This window comes from Chroicocephalus ridibundus, chromosome 1, assembly GCF_963924245.1.
Source record: "Chroicocephalus ridibundus chromosome 1, bChrRid1.1, whole genome shotgun sequence".
NCBI classification, from domain to species: Eukaryota; Metazoa; Chordata; class Aves; order Charadriiformes; family Laridae; genus Chroicocephalus; species Chroicocephalus ridibundus.
Window position 1 is genome coordinate 138,809,626 of NC_086284.1, and position 14,430 is coordinate 138,824,055.

Here is a 14,430-nt window from a genome sequence, read left to right on the forward strand (position 1 = left end):
CTGATTGAGCTTTGGTCGCATGAAATTTTCTCCCTACAGTGGCAAACAGCATCTCCGTAGTTCTCCCATGTCACCTGCCCTTCCTTACAATATCCATACACTTTCCTTTTCCACCTAAGTTATAGAAGAAGATCCCTGCTCAGCCAAACTGGCCTTCTACCCTGCTTGCTTGACTTCTGACACTTTGGAATTGCTTTCTCCTGTGCTCTTATGAGACGGCTCTTAAAAAGTGACCGGCATTCATGGACCCCAGACCCTTCAAAAGCAGATTCCCAGGGGATCTTACTAACTTTAGCAGCCCGAAGTCGCTCTCCCCATATTTAGGGTTGAAGTTTTGCTGGCAGTTTTTCTCCTATCGCCAACCATTTGAAACTCAACTACTTCGTAATCACTGTGATCAAGACAGCCACCAATCACCGTTTCGCCCACAAGTCCCTCTCTGTTTACAAACAACAAATCTAGGACGATACCTTTCCTAGTTGGCTCCCTTAGTACCCACACCAAGAAATTATCTTCAACATGCTTCATAAATTTCCTGGACCTGTTTGTGTCCACTGTATGATATTCCAAGTTGATGTCTGGGAAGCTAAAATCACCCATCAGGACACGGGCAGTTGATCTACAGATATCCCTTAACTTGTTTTAGAATAATTAATCGGTGTCATTGTCCTGGCTGGGTGGTCAATAGTAGACTCCCACAACAACATCTTCTTTATTTGCTTTCCCCTTCATCCTTACCCAGAGGCTCTCAACTGCATCATCACCAACTGTAAGCGCCATACAATCCATTCCCTCCCTTACATACAACGCCATCCCTTCCTCATCTGCCCTGTCTATCCCTCCTGAAGAGCCTATAACTGTCCACCATGGCACCGCAGTCACAGGACTCACCCCAACAGGTTTTGCTTATGCCAATGCACTGTTGTAACTCTGGGACTGAGCCAAAGCTTCTAGCTCCTTTTGTTTATTCCTCATGCTGTGTGCATTATTATAGAGACATTTCAAATGTGCTCCAGTGTACTCAGCACATTGCTAGCGCACCGTCCCCCAAACACTGGCATGTCATGTCCAGGCTTATCTCTAGTGAGTCTGGTTTTATCCCTTTCCCCCTTCAAATCTAGTTTAAAGCTCTTTCGATGAGCCCTGCTAACTCCTGCACAAAGATCCATCTTCCCCTTTAAGACAGGTGTACCCTGTCTGTCACCAGCAGGCCTGGTGTTGTGTAAACCAAGCCATGATCATGATCAGAAACCCCAAAATTATTTCGGTGACACCAGCCACAGAGCCAGGTATTGATCTGCTGGGTCATCCTGTTTCTTCCTTCATCATTCCCTGCAACTGGAAGGACAGAGGAGAACACTACTTGTGCTCCTGGTCTCTTAAACACTCGTTCCAAGGCCCTGAAGTGTCTCTTGATTGCACTTGGACTTCTTGTAACAACTTAATCGCTGCCTATCTGAAAAAATCAATAATGGATAATAATCTGAGGGCTGTACCAGCTTAGGAAGTTTTCTCTTCACATCTTAAATTGGGCCCCAGGAATGCAGCAGACTTCTCTAAGAAGTGGGTCCAGTCTGCATATTGGGCTTGCTTTTCCCCTCAGAAGAGGAACTCCTATAACAATGACCAGCATTTTTTTCTTTATGGAAGCAGTTTTGATGCAGGGTGTAGGCTGATTTAACCTTGGCAACATCTCCAAGCTAGATGAACCATCGTCCTCATCATTGTTTAGTTCCACTTGCAGAGCCTCGTACCTATTAGGCAATGGCACCTGGGAAGGTGGGGTAGTTACGGGGAGACATGCCTGCTGCACCAGGCAGGACATTGTCACCACTCCCCCCTAACCCTTAGGGCATCGCATTCAGCCAGGTGGAGAGAGGATAGGGAATCCTATCATGTGTCCTGTCTGCCTGACAGACCTGTCCCAGGGAGGGAAGGGTGCAGTTCCAGTGGTCTATCTCTCTCTCAGACTCCCTGATACTCCTCAACCTACTCACCTCCTCCCAGAGCTCTGTCATTAAGCTGAGAAGTTTCTCTACCTGGGCACACCTCCCACAGGTGTGCTCACTACTGCCATTCAATACTGGCATAAGAGTAAGGCACACTCTGCAGCTTGATGCCTGGGTAGCAGCATGTTCCCATCAGAGCTCTGTCTGGGAAGTGCAGAATTTAGAGAGGACACCACCTTCTGCTGGATGGACACCATTGCTCCCTGGTGGAGTCACCAGAGCTACAGCGCCCTTCCACACAAACCGCTGTGCCATGGCCTGGTCGCTAGCACTCCCGAGGGGTCTCTTATATAGGGGTAGGGGGGCTCTTAGCCCTACCCAGGTCTCGTTAGCCACTGTCACGCAAGCTGCGGGGTCCTGGTAGGTCTCTCTCCTTGCCTGAGGTTTCTCCGGTTCAGGAATCCCGAGTACACCATGCTAGGGCATTCCACTGCTGATCAGATCGTTCCAGCACCGGAGCTGCTCGTCTCAGCGACTGAGGCAAGCAGTATATATACAGCATATAAAATAAATGAATGGTCAATATTTTAAGATTGCTTCCCTCTATAGCACTATATTGTAAAGCACTTGTACGTAAACAGGGATCGGTATACTTTGAGATACTTCTAAAGAAAGCAGATTAGGAAAGGATCGGAACGTGGACAGATTTGTTGAGAACTTGGTTCATTCTGTCCTTGTTTTCTTCCGCCATTGCAATATTCTAGCACAACCAAAATACAGCTTCTAGGATTTGTTCCAATCCAAACTGTATCCCATAACTCAGAGTCGCCAAACACCTACTATATAAATTACAGCTTTGGAAAATATTTGTATTTTAACTTAAACATGCTTGCAATCTGTGTCTGGGGAATTCTAAAGCACCCAAAGAGTGAACACACTTAAATCACAATTTTCACTGAATAAAAATGCCAACATGTCTTTAAAACTGACATTCTGAATGGTTAAAAAGAGACCAGAATATTTCAAAGCTGAAAAACAGATAAGAAAATCTCAACAATAATATGCAAAACTTCATGTCAATTTTGACATTTAACAAAGTTAGGTTAACATTTCTGTATTCACTTCTACCTCCTTGTTTTGCCTGGAATGAGAACGAAGAAAATACGCACAGTCTTCCTCTGTTTTCATGGCACTTTCAGCCTGACTGAAACCAAGGATTAGTAGAAAGCCAAGAAAGCTTACAGCACATTTTCAAGGCAGAAACACAAGAAAATACACAGCAAATTAGCTCCACAAGTTTGGATTTTATAATTAATGTATTATCTAGAGCTTCTACAAGTAATACTTCTAAGTTTGTGCTCTGTCTGAAATCTAAATGCAAACATTTAGCCAAGCGTAATAGTCAAAGCACAATTCAAGAACAATCTTCAAAGGAAAACAACTCTTGGACTTCAGGGATCTTTAAAATGGTCTCTCTCTTATTAAATTGTCTACATTTTTAGCAGGTTCCTGGTGTCATCATTCAGTAGCATTTGTTTTCAAGTTTCTTATGAAGGATTTCTTATTTCCACCAAAGGAAGCAGAAAACTGTCTACAAGGACCTACTAGACCTCCTGGGGGAATGGCACTGCAGCTTTGCAGTCATGAGCACTTCTTTCTGCAATTAGTCAGAAACCTAGTACCAAAGCTTGAACTGAAAGAGCATTTCAGAAACAAACAGTTCTACATCCTCATCTGCAGACTAAAATGACTGAGTTCCACTGAGCTCCACCTTAGAAATTCATGTGCTCACAGTCTTAGAGGAAGAAACGCAACTAGAAAGCATAGCTTATGCGATTTTGTTGACAGTGTTGGTAACTTACCTGTTGACAAGGGAAGATATCCATAGCAATTTAAATGAAAACAAATGTGCCATCCAACTGCCTCAAAAGCATGCTTCTGCCACTCAGTGGCAGTTTATTCAATGTAGGTCCTAAAAGACAACACTAATGGCAGTGGAAGAATCATTTCCACAGATACTGCATATTAAAATCACTGGGTCAGTTAGGTAAAAAATTGTGTAGTTGTGTAGAAAGGAGACAAGCAATAAGTGCTGAGTAAGCAAAAACTTCATAGACTTAGGCTGTTCCTTGATGATCCTCTGAGGGTACTTCTAAAAGCTGAAATTAAAACTACATCTGGCCTGAAGGTATTTTATTCTCAAGGCACATTCCAGAACCTATGAATTTATTTCAGCTACCAACAAGAAGCCATCTTGGTTACATCTGGGAAATCCTGCTGAAGTCAATAAGATTGCACAGTCTATGAAAAGAAAAATAAATTGTTGACAGTAAGGAGGAAGAACGAGGAACCTACATCTTCAATAAATTTGAAATTTATTGCTGATCTCAGTTCATTTTGTCCTGGACAGGTGTCCACATTACCAAAACCACAGCAATTAACACGTTTGTTGGCAACCTCAGACAGGCCAAAGACCAAAAGAGCATGGAAACTGGACAAACATCATAGCTCTATAGGTGGTCCCTCCAAAAAAATAAAAGAAGGAAGATTATGAAACTTACACTGGTGTTGTGTACACTTCTAATGAAAGATAGAAGACATCCATTTCCAGGGCCGTCAAGGCTGATCAAGCTTCACCTCACCAAGTTCACCTCTAAAAAAGCCCCAACCTGCCTCCTTTCCTGCTATACACATAAACACTTTTCAGAACCTTAAATTTATTACTTCACATCTACCTTCTGGTAAAGAAAAAAATCCAGCAGTTTTCTGGAAAATCAGAAAAAAATACTTGTTCTCGCCAAAATGGGAACAAAAGATGGTAAGGAGTTGTGGGCAAAACAGAAACCAGAAAAAAATCTGCAAAAAATAATCTGCAAATTAAACAGTATGACAAATATGTTCTGGGTTGGCAATCCATTTGTGTGTTAGTTTGAGATCTTTCTCCAGCTTTCTGAAATTTTCCAGAACCCTTGCTTTCAAAATGGTATTACACTGACGGATTCTGCAAAACTTTTTTATTTAGGCTCCCAGTAGTATTTTTCCCCTTCTTCTGCAAGTGGTGAAGAAAGAAATACATAATGGGGATTCTCAGAAGATTTCATAAACCTGGAAAGCCATTTGGCGTTAACAAAAAGCCAGGGATGAACTCCTCTAATGAAATCAAACCCAAAAATAACAAGTAGGAACAAACCATTACCTCAAAAAAATCAGAGCCGCATCAAGCTTGAACAAAATAGGGCTAATACATATCCTTGGCTACTCTATCTAGCAGTCAGCTTTCAGTGTCAGCCTTCCATTTTTCTCAGCAACCCTTCTCTGAACTCCTATGAGGAAAGAAAGGGAAAGCAAAGATGCATATTCTTTGAACAGAACAGCTGCCATAAACTGTCAGGACGTTTGCCATGACCCATTGAAGGATCACAAGACAGGTGTGGAAAAACACAGAGCAGCATCCTTTGCCTAGGGCACTGAATCTGCTCCAGAGGCACAGCCAGAGGCACACTGTATTGACAAATGTACCCATTGAGAGGGTCTTTAGGCAGTGCTGCAACTCGAATTATCTTCCAGGAAGTGGAGCACAGAGTAAGGAAACAACAGTGCAGACCAGATTCTTCACACTCACACGTTAGTCTTTTCCTGTTTTGTTAGTGGTAAAGGATATTCTTGTCAATTCAACTTGGCATGGTAATATTAGGAAAAGCATTTAACATGTAGTAACTGCCTGTCCACTGTAAAGAACTGACCTATAATATAATTACAGATGTTAAACTGGGCTCATACTATCTTAATATCTCCGCTAAAGTCAGTAGCAGCATTCCATCCTTCTGTGCTTGTCCCTGTTGTCTGGGGAAAAAAAATCCAAAACACACGCCTATAATATTCTTTGCCCAGTCAGGTGGAAGCCCTTAAACTTATTTCATCTCTGTATTTTTTTTCTTCTTCGTAAGTCTAGCCACTGCATAAGTCTTTTTTTCTTCCCCACAAAATAAATCATAAACTAATACATAATCATTTTTATGCTGTTCTTAGTATAGCTCCATTTTATTAATTTTATTAAAAATATGGAAAAAATAAGCTTAAAGAGAAATATGTATGCAAATAACTTCCATCCGTATCTAATTCAATAAGAAACTCTTGTGGAAAATCCACCAACTTTTACCCAAGAATGTCACTGATGACAAAATAGAAAAATGCTCACATTAACACAGAAAATCAGTATTTTATACAGGAGCATGTGTAAATGAAATATATAGCCTGGAATTTACAATGTGTTCCAGTACAGTTATGGATAACTGCACAGGGGAAGCAGGAGAAGGGAAGGAGTTCGGCTGGAGTGATTAAAGTGCACACATGAAAAAGACGAGTATTTTCTCAGCTGCAGCTGTGTTTTAGGTGGAGAGCACACACAAGGCTCTCTTCACTTTTTTTATTGGAATATTTAGGTGCTCGGGTAAAAGGAGGAAGTGGGATGGCTAAATGAATAGTGTGTGCTCACGAAGATTCAATCAAGGAATGGCAGCTCAAAACAATGAAGCCTCAGAAGCAGGCATAAAGGTTTAATAGTCCAAATGTTTGCACACGTGTACTTATGTCCAAAATTTAATCTGATAACCTGGCTTCAAGGTTTTCCAGTCCTTAGAGTTGAAAATGTCAATTTAGTGACCTGTTTAGCTTAATAGTTACTCAAATGCTACGAAAACCTACTGATACTGAAAATGCTTATTTCTACCATCATGCTTGCTCTTATAAAGATGACAGACTTCATATGTGAAAATATAATATCCAATATATGGAAGAAAAGATGTCAAACACTGCTAGTGTGCTATAGTATCATTAACCTTTTCAGCCTTACATCTCTTAGAGGAAACAAATGCACTTAATGTTCAAAAGTCTGTCATTTGGATACGAATGGATTTGCTTAACATTTCTTAAAAAGACAACTACTGTTCAAGCGAGTTGTGCGAGTCAGATGGTAAGATTTACTTTTTATTTCTATTTAGGCAGCAATATTTTTACAGTCTCATTTATTTTTGAGCAGTACTTTTTTCTAGAATTGCTTCATTCAGAAAGATATTGCTAGGGCAAACACAACCAAATAGTGAATCAAAAAGATTCAAGAAGCTAATGTCTGAAGTTCTTAATTTCTGTAAAGATCCACCAGTACCCCAGCGCCTTCCAGTTCCCCAACAGCATGTCTTGAAGCCTGACCTGAAAGCACCACCTCTGGTAGGATGTGAAGGGTTTAGCTTTGCTCCTGGAGTGGAATCTATCTAATGTGAATATCCACTTCAGAACTGTAAATAATCATATCCATGTTTCTTAACCTTTTGATTTGGGAGGGTCTCAAAATTTCAAGGGGAGGAATTGGAAAAATCCTGCATGTACCTCTCCACCTTCCTCTCACTCCCAAGTAAGAAATGTTTCTCTAGTCTCTTGGGCCACATTCTAAAACCACTTTGCACAGAAAACTCTACAGAGCTATAGAAAGAAGTGAGTAAAATTTTACTACAGACATTAGGAGTCAGCCCTTTGTTAATTCGTCTCCGCCATACGTACTGCACAATGATTTCTATTTTAGATAGCTGAAAAGCACACAGCAATCATCCAGCACAACATGTTCTGTACTGCATTAGAGCAACCCACAAGGTAATAAAAGCCACAAGAATAACTGTATCATAATTCACATCGAGAAGCTTGTTACATTTGATTCCAGAAAGACTATGGCAACTCAGCAAGATTACTTAGCAGACAACTTAAGCTTCTGGAATGTGGTGAAAGACTTGTGGACTCAATTATTTTTCCTAATATGTTTAATGTATGAAACAATATTCCATATCTATTTTAATAATGTTTTATATGGTAATAATACAATATTCCTGATCTATTTTTTCCTCTTCTTACAGACCAACAAGAAGTTCAGAAAGAAGCAAGGATTTTCCTTGTTTTCTCTCTAACAGGTTTACAGGGAATAAAAGAACAAAGCAAAAGCTTTTGAGTCATTAATTCAGATGTATTCTACGCTAATAGTCTAACTCTTTCATAGTTTAAAAGAAGAAATAGTGTATTTTTCTACTGAAGCAGTTTACCTGTCCGTGCCACCAAGGGATTGGACACCTCATTAACACCTGCTGTAACAGAGGCATAATATACACTACACAAATATCACAAAATGCCACTAAATATTATGGGACCTACTCTGCATGCCATAATCTCTAAGAAATCCATTATCATCTGTAAGAACTGATATGGTGAGGCCAGCAGGAGTACCTGTGAACTTCAAGTATTAGATTATCGACATATCACTTTATTAAACAGACCTGGAAAAGGCCCTAAGTGCTAATGCCATGTGGCAAAGCACAGATTTAGAGTTATAAATTGGCACAAAAGCAGGAAATGGTTAAAATATCCACCATTTTTCTTTCTAACACTAATTGCTTTGATGAGATGGAGAAAATGCCCTGAAACCTATTAGAATACATACACTTCACCATACATCATAGAGAAGACTAAAGTAAGTTTACACACCATGCAACCTTATTTCTACTCTGCTAACAGATTAAAGATGACACAGCATTTTATGACATGACTATATAGCTTAAATGGGAGAAGGGATAAAAGCAGAAGCAAAAATAAAGGAACGGGAGAGCTCCTCCACCGCAGACAGGAAGAGCACATCCTCTTTTAAAAACACACACTTTGAAAATGGTGTCATCACCTCACTACTTTCAAAAAAGAAAAGCCATTCTGAGGTCCAGTTCAGAAACAGAGTGGTTAAAAACACACACACCTTAGCTGGCTTACATAAGCCAACTATCACTTGGTACTCTGAAGTTTGTGTACTCTGGGAAGCCTAGCCTATGTATACAGCAGGAGGGTGTGTTCACAGCATAAGATGCAGAAGAAATCATTATATAAAGGCAAAACCAAGCAGTGACTTCAGGAAAGACACAGACCAATGTGACCCACCTGCAGCCTAGAACTCTTTCATGAGATCCTCCCCTTAAGCTCTGACTCCTAAATAAAGCCACAGCGTGAGCCTCTCTCCCGAAAAGCTTAAGCAGCAGCTGATGTGGGAGCTCCTAATCTTACATCTCAGCCTCTCCTCCAACAGGATTTGCAAACACAGGCATGTTAATAAAAGCTACATGCTAAATGTAGTCACTACCTCAGGATTGCTAGCAACCAAGCAATGTGAGAGGGCAGCGAGGGCCTACATTAGAGGCAACAAGTGAGGATCCTGAAAAGAGAGTCTTTAAAGGTATTGTGTATCCTCTAGTACTGTACCGCTATGAAATACAGGTGTTAATGTGTTTGGAAGATACGCTGTTGCTTTTTCCAGCAAAGAAACACGTCAGAGGAAAGCGGATGTGTAAAGTCTGTCTCCCAGAGGAAGAGGTACCGCAGGAGCTGAGGTCATCTAGGAAAACCACTGGAATCCAGTATCCAGCCCTGCTGAAACAGGGAAGGTGATCCCAGCTGAAACACTAAGACTATCCACCTTGTTTGTGTCTCTGCTGCAGAAAGCTCCTAGGACAGCACATGCCCTTTGAAGTCTTATCCCATAAGCCCGAGAAAACTGCAGTAAGAAACCACTCATCAGGAGAACGGGACTAGAATGTAGTGACCCCTGCTGAAAGCAAAAGAAACAATTCAGAAGATTTTTACCTATTTTAATAGATAATAGTTTTGTAAGAAAGACCTTTTTTTTTTTGCATTGAAAACAGACCACTATGAGAAATACAACACTGAAGTAGTTAAGCTTTTGGTCCAATCCAGTATATCGATTCCCACACAGTTTTGCCGTTACCACTTACCCTGAAAATGTTGTAGTGATTTCACATTTGGATTATGTGCTCTGAATTGGAAAGCACATTAAGACAAACAATATTTCCTCTCTCTCCTTCATTCCAATTGCAATGACCACAACATTAAATACATCGGGGCATACAAGTAGAAATTAAATTAACAAAGATGAATCAATATGATTTATAGCAGAATATTCTATTTTCTCAAAATCAAGAACACTCTTGGTATTCTGAAATTAAAAAGTAATTAACATCAAGATATTAAAGCAGTGAAAAATTTCCCTTTCACCTACAACACTGTCATTATACAAATTGATGATTTATTCTGTTCTGTTGCTCATAGTGTGTAAAAACATCACATGTATGATAAAAATAATATTTTGTTCTTGTTTTTAGAACAGCACATGTAGTGAAATTACTCCCACGAGCTAAGAAACTCTCTTTTTGCAGGGTCTTTTACAATAAAAATAAAAATCTGTCTTTTGTAAACTACCATGGTGACCTCTCCTGGTAGAAAAATATATGACCTCTAACCATGAAAACACTCAATCAGATTAATTCTTAAAGGAGGTATTACACCTGGCCCACTTTATAGTTTATTTTTTCATGCCATATTCTTAAAGATCTAGATGCCATTTACAAATCAAAACTGACACACAAACTACTAGATCATGAAGAAAACATTACAGCCTCCTACTGTATAGGCAAAAGCCCATACAAGAGGCTTTGGCAACTTTTTAAGTTTTTCAATAGAATCATCTTACATTAAGACAAAATCATAACTGTATATATTAGGGGATTAAAATTTGGGACAAAGTGGAAGGATAAAATGTTACCTAAAAGGGACAATGAAGGAAGTCTGGAAAAATAGATGGAGATAAGCATATGTCTGGTTTGCTGAAAAGATGGATTTTTTCCTTTTGTGGCATAAACTTTTTAAATAAAAACAATAATTTCCATGGGAAATTTAAGTAAAAGTACTCCTAAACGCTTTATTTATTTTTAGTCTCAGTCACTTAGCTACTGTGATCTTGCACTCAGACAACTTCAAGGTTTGCCTATGGTCGCGCAAAAAGTCTGGGCTAATACATCAGCAACTCTTTGAGAACAGCTCAAGACATTCTTCGCTTTGAACAACCACCCAACAAAACTAACTAGTGAAAATATATTTTTTTTTTTAATAATATACACAGACACCTGAAAGAAAGCTTTATACATCAAGAAGCAGACATGTCCATGTAAGATTGATGATCTCCCAGAGAAGAAAGCGGCTGAAGAGGAAGCATAACTTTAAACACTACGGTAAATAAGAGTTTAAAGGATCATGCTTAGAACAAGGAGTATAAAAGGAAGACTTACATGCAAGTTACAAATATTAAAAGTTAAAAAGAACAGTTGAGCAAGCAAAATTTTTTTAATGAAAGATGTCATAAGCAATCAGCACTGATTTGATTGATCTGTTGAACTCACAGGGGAAATTTCAACAAGTGAAACCAAAAAGAAGTAAAATGGTTAAAAAGTCTGGGAAATATGGTCAATGGAAATAGAGTTGACCCATGACAGGAATCCACAGTAATGATAAAAGTGCATATATTTATTTTAAGAACAAGTAGGTTAAAACCAACTGTAGTATTTAAAGACTAACTTTTTCTTCCCTTAATTTTTACCAAACCAGTTGTAAATATATCAGTGAAGAACTGAAGTATGAAATTACTTCAGGCAGGTGGGGTTTCCGATTAAAAAGAAATAATACTATGCCTGTTGTCTTAATTTCTCAGAATATGCATTTTGAAAAAAATTGATGTTAAAAAAAGAATAACAAGCAACAGGTAAGGAAGATGGAACAAAAAGACAGCTGTCAGGTTTTACCATCTTCAAGAGCAACACCCTTCAAGAGCTATGTCCCTGTGAGAAAAGTGCATGGGGACACAGTGCTGGAGATCAGGCAGGAATCACAAACCCATTCTGCACTCAGTCACATGGTATTTAAGAAGCACTTACGAAAACCATTGGGAAGGTTGCAAATAAACACAAGTAATAATTAGCAGTCAATTCTATCAAAGGCAGAAAGCGAACAGTGTTGACTCAAGATTGACTGTAGGAAATCCCATAATCACTGCTCTTAACTTGTATTTGGAAGAAGCTATTAAAAAGGCAAGTGAACCCTGGATAATATCTCCATGAGTGCCAAAAGTGTCTACATAGTAATTAAGTAGGGTAAAAAAAAAAGACAGCCATTTAACAGGGTTTCCCCCCCTGTTTTTGCCAAAAGTATTAATCCATTTTTTAAAAGAAATTTTAAACCACTTCCCAAGTTCTGATGCTCACATGCCAGGCTTTACCACGAGGTCCACAAAAAGGCAAGAAAGCCACATTCCCTCCCCTTCCCCTACCCTCAAATTGTTACTCTTAGAACATACCATATACCCTAACTACCCACATACTGGTACTCAGGCATGGCATGATAATTTGTGAGAGTGTATACCAAGTTCATAAACACCATCCTGGGCTGGATTGTTTCAGAAACTTGTTCTTAATATACAATAGAGTAAGTTCCCTCTTTTCAGCAGTCCCAGCTACAGAACTGCACATAGTCATCGCTCACACTGCTCTTTTGGCTCAGTATGCTGCTCAGTTTTGCCAATTCGTTCTGATGATCAAAGTGGAGGATTTCTTAAAGTGGTACCTGCTCCAATATTTAGGGCATGAGATACTGGAAGAAATGCACAGAGACATCAGACAGGGGACATAAAAGAGGCATGACAGGGTGTTAAGCACTTAGTGCACCAAATCAGGATCTGACAACAGGCCACTAAAGGTGACATCATGGTGGAAGTTTGTCACGGAACAAATGACCAGGATAAGAAGGCAGGCAAAGTTTTCTTTAAACAACTCAAGAAAGTTTCTAGATCATGCCCTGGTGCTTATAGAGGATTTTAATTCAGCTAGCACCTATTTGAAGAGCAACACAGTGAGATGCAAGCAATCTGAGATATTTCTGGAGTGTTTCGGGACTTTTAGGTATAGGTATTGAGCAGGCAACTGGGAATGAAACACAGCTGGGTCTGCTGTTCAGATATACAAGGAAAAATTAGTTGGAGACAGACAATACCTTGGGTGTAGCATCCAAGAAATAATGTAATTCAAGATCCTGAAGGGAGTAAAGACCCTATACTTCAGGAGAGCAAACTTCCAATTATTCAGGGAACTGATAGTTGGGATGCCCTGAGAGGCAGCTCCAAAGGGTCAACAAGCTCAGGATAGCTAGCAGGTCTTTAAAGACAATCTCCTCCAAATGTAAGGAAGTGATAAAAGCTAACAACAAGAGAACAAGGGGAGTAATTATCCCCCTTTACTTATCACTCATTAGACTGCATCTAGAATACTGCACCTGCTTTTTTTCCACCACTACAAGAAAGACTTTGATTAACTGGAGGAAGTTCAGCATAGGGCCATCAAGGTGGTCAGGGTGTTGGACCACATGTCCTATGAGGAGAGACTGAGGGAACTGGACTTGTTCAGCCTGGAGAAATTAATGCATGGGGGACCTCTGAGCTGCCTATCAGTACATAAAAGGAGGTTATCGAGAAGATGGGTCCAGGTTCTTAACAGCAGTGCATGTCAGGAAGATGAAAGAAAACAGACCATGGTAGAAGGATAAAAGAAAACAAACCAAAGCTGAAACAAGGTTCATACTGGATATAAGGAAAACCTTCTTCACCTTGTGGGATGGTCTGACATTGGAACAGGCTGCCCTGAAAGGCTATGCAGACTCCATCCTGGGAGTTTTTCAAGACTCAACACGATAATGTCCTGAGTAACCCGGTCTGATCTCATCACTGACCCTGCTTTGAGCAGGAGGTTGAAGAGACCTCCTGAGGTCCCTTCCAACCCAAATTATTCTATGACTGTATGAGAAGAAGAAACCACCAAGGCACGTGGTTCCAGAGTTCTGCGAGATCCAGCATTTGCATGCTATGACAACTGGAGATGCTATTGACTCCCATTATGCAGTCTGTAACTAGAGTGGCCACAGTTATTTTGGAAAACCTTATTTGCCCTTTCTGTTTGGAAAATTCCAGCATCTGCAGGAGCTGAAGAGAGTGGCAGGCCGTGCAAATTTAGAAGGCAGATGGTAATGTAGTATTGCCTTAACTTCTCCAGGCATTGTACAAGAACTTTCTCATGCAGCAGTTCCTAAATACTGATGGATAGACAAGTGAAAAAACTCCCAACAGTACAGGCCCAGCACCAAGGAAAGCCGGGGAAATGAGAGATTCCTTATCACACCACACTACCTGTAGCAATCTGAATAAAAAACAACTGCAAGTACACTTAAGCTTTGTGGATTGTGAAAAAACATGTACATTGTCATTCTACCTAGAAGTCTTGTAATCCATTTTAAACACTATTTGAAATGCTAAGCTTCTCTCTGCAAGTAAAAATAAAAATAATCAGGAGGAATTATGTTCTTCACTATCCATTCTGTTGGTGTTTATCAGCATGATTCATTGTGCCAATGCCACCGCCACTTCCCCCATTTGCTGGCTTGCTAAATAGTCAGAGGAGAAAAAAAAAACACAACCAGGAATTACCAAAGATCATACAATGTATGTAAGTACATGGAAAAATTAAATTAGATTATCTCACACAGAGCTGGCAAAAACCCTTCCAAG

At 39.9% G+C, this 14,430-nt stretch overlaps 1 protein-coding gene across 3 annotated transcripts in view; it reads right to left on the reverse strand.

The window, feature by feature from the left end:
- LOC134525097 (potassium voltage-gated channel subfamily KQT member 1-like) overlaps window positions 1-14,430 on the reverse strand; it is a 516,763-nt gene that overhangs the window by 469,783 nt on the left and 32,550 nt on the right. The gene's annotated exons all lie outside the window — the stretch shown is intronic.